The sequence below is a fragment of the Sesamum indicum genome, linkage group LG10 (assembly GCF_026168435.1).
Source record: "Sesamum indicum cultivar Baizhima isolate 11 linkage group LG10, ASM2616843v1, whole genome shotgun sequence".
NCBI classification, from domain to species: Eukaryota; Viridiplantae; Streptophyta; class Magnoliopsida; order Lamiales; family Pedaliaceae; genus Sesamum; species Sesamum indicum.
Window position 1 is genome coordinate 17,929,300 of NC_142666.1, and position 3,552 is coordinate 17,932,851.

General features: G+C 30.3%; 1 pseudogene; it reads right to left on the reverse strand.

The window, feature by feature from the left end:
* Positions 1-1,621: 1,621 nt before the first annotated feature.
* Positions 1,622-2,467, reverse strand: LOC105171805 (major allergen Pru ar 1 pseudogene; annotated as a pseudogene).
* Positions 2,468-3,552: the final 1,085 nt, after the last annotated feature.

The window sequence follows — 3,552 nt, forward strand, 5'->3', positions numbered from 1 at the left end:
GCAAATTACCCTATTGTATTTTGAAATAAAGCAAACTACTCCCCTAACTATTTAGAAAGTGGGGTAATTTGCTTCATTCCAAACACAGGGGGCATTTGCAAATTTTTTTCACAGAATTTTTTTTCCTCATTTAATATATCATCGAAGGGTAAATTGCATTTTACTTCTATTTTATATTTTGAAATATTAGCTCTAAATGCTTTTGTAGATCATCGGGACCCTTCCAACTTTTTACGGCTATATTTTAATTGATATATTTAGATTCGAGGGAAGAATTTTAAATCACTCTACATGAAAGAATTTGAGATTTATTAGTATTAAAAAAAAATAATTTAAAATTAAAGTTAAACTTAAAGAATTTGAAATTCTTTAAACTTAAAATTAATTAAACAAGTCTAGAGGATTTTTTTAAGAGATTTGAAGTTCATAAATTTAAATCTTTAGATCCAAATGTAACATGAAGGTTTTTGTGAATTAATGTGAACAAAAATTAAGGTCTTGTAATTTGATTTATTTAGGATATATAGGTGATCATAAATGGGAGAATGTTTTAATCTTTCAAACGTCATGTCTTTAGTGCTTGCAAACAAATTGAGGAGTTCTTTCCTTCACATCTTCAACTTTCGGATGCATTCAATTTTTTATGGCTCGTGCGTTGCCTGCATATTCAAATCTTGATAAGTGGTTTATTTATACAAATTTCTCATTTTTTTTAAATAATTATAAATATTATCCATGGCAGTTAAAAAATAGGGATAGTTTGTGTGATGCTGTCAATATTTTTGTGGGGTGTATGCATAATTTTTCAAAAGTAGGGATGATTTGTGTAAATGTTGTTGATATTTCTGGTGGGTTTATGTATCTTATTTCAAAAGCAGGGATGATTTGTATAATTTTTTAATTTTAAATTTACAATCTAGTAACTAATTCTATTAATATACTAATCAAATTATTTAATATTTTAATTATTAAAATATGTAATTTTATATAGAGAAAAAGTTAACAAAATAACTTAAACTTAAATTAAACAATGGTATGAATCATAAAAAAAATATATGGGGTCCTATTATTCATTTTCATAAAAAAACAGGGCATTTTTGGATTTTCATTGATTTTCTTCATTGAGAAAGGTTGCGAGGGGGTGATTTTTGTAATTTTTCAAAAGACAGAGAGAATTTGTATAGAAACGGCAATAGATGAGGGAAATATAATTATTCCCTTATATTATAGGGAATAACATTTTTTTTAAGACTATCCTCCAGCTTAATTTATCTAACAATTACATTCTCATTCTGTAATAGTGTTGCAAGCTGAAATACAGAATGACAAGTCTTCAACAGATTATAATAAAACATTGCATGTTATGGCATTAAATTCCGAAAAAAAATGCAATTTTAGTTTTGTAATTTAAGGGGGTCCTTTCTAATCTTGTATGAAATAGTTTTTGCAATTTAGTTCTGTAATTCTAACTTTTAACACTTTTAATTTTTTTGTTTTGGGTTAATTTGGCTGAAAAATTGCACGTGATTACACATGAACCAATTAATTGCCATCACTAATTCATGAAAATTGTCCAAAAAAAGGACTAAAATTACCAAAATTTTAAAATTACGAGACGAAATTGCAAACATTATTTCCCTTAGGATAAAAAATACCACAATCTAAGTTGCAGGTTAACATTACATTTTTCCACAACATGGTGATACATCCACAACCATATATAAGTTCAATATCTTGTGGAAAAAGGACACTTTTTTGAGGAAATTGCAGTTGAATACAACAACTTCAACGAACATGAAAACCAAACAAGTAAAAACATTCAAACAAGGCCAATCAATTGGCTTCTAGGCATCAGGATGGGCATGGAGGTAAGCTTCAATGGCCTTGAACATCGCCAATGCCTTCTCCTTTCCTTCCTTGATCTTCTCTTCAGTAATCTCAACGTCGCCCTTGGTCTGATAAATGCTCCTGTTCTTGCAAATGCATCCTCCGTCTTCAGTCGGAACGATCTTGACATGATAAGTAATCGACTCAAGACCCCCCATCAGAGCATCACCTTCAACAATGCTGTAGCTGTGGGTTAAATTCTCCGTATCAATAGCATCAACACGGTGCTTCACGCTCTTATACTGGCTGCCTTCCCCAAAACTGATGAGCTTGATGGTTCCCACACCACCGTCTCCTTCCAAGATCTCGACGTTCTTGATAGCCTGAGGCATGATCTTTGGGATGAGGGTGTCTGCATCGAGAACAACGGCCTTGTACATCTTAGCAGCTGGGATGGAGGAAGGAATCTCAATATCGTAAGTGATGGCGCCCATATTTATGTGTTGAAAAATGAAATGGAGAATGATAGATGGATCAAAGGGCTTGCTAATGTGCGTTTGGTGGTGTGAAGAGTGAGCAGCAGAGGTGGTATTTATTGTGTAAGATGGAATGTTCTCATTCACATATATTAATCATGCAAGTGCAGAATTATATATTACTTAACAATATGTGTGAAGTTGAATATTATGAGATTCGTTGTTTTTGAATATGGGAATAAGATGAACTGTAAGCACTCCACATTGGACCAGTTTGCTTATTCTAGATTGAAACTACACTCATTTTCCCTTATTTCTGACACGGTAGCCGACTTGCACCGCTGACTGAAGTTTCTATTTCAAATTCTCTTATATTTTTTATTCTATTAGTATATATATATATCGTGTATATAAAGATTATGTTATTTATTTAAAAAAATAATCTGTACAAACCGATTATCAAATTTACCAAAAATACCCCTTATGCATTTTTAGTCATCCATACTCAAATTTTTCTTCTTATCTATATATCTACACTAATATAATAAATAAAGATATTTTTTCACTCACAAACGATAGTTTGTGATTTCGAGACACCGAATATTTGTTGTATCAATAGAATCTTTAAGTTAATCAATTAATTTATTTATATATTTATTGAAATGTAATATGTTGGTTTACATATATTATTGTTACATATAATATGTTTAAAGCATAAAAAATTATTTTTTTATATGCATGCAGAATGACTTGCCATAACAGCTAGTAGAAAAAAAGAAAGACCCTACCGCAAATGGTGGTTAGTGATACCACTGCACTCACTACAAAAAAGGTTATATTTAATCATAGCTAATTGCCATGGTTAAAAACAAAATATTTGTAGCAAATAGTCATTGATCACGACTATGCAACGATTGTTGACCATGGCCATGCAACGATTGTTCGCCGTGATATCTGCGAGGGTGGTTAAAACATTTAGCCATGACAAATATTTTTACCATGGCATTAGCTACGGCAAATAATTTTTTTTTTGTGGTAAATCTATGTTTTCACATCGAGTTTTTTTTAATCATGATCAATAAAAATTATTTACTACGGAACATAACTATTAAAATTATAGTTAATAGTCACTTTTTTTTTCTAGTGACTAATTTTTAAATATGACAATGATATTTTTATAACAAATATGGGTATAAAACCGACAGTTAATCTTTTTTATTTTTAAAAAAGTAACTCTACCACATTTTAA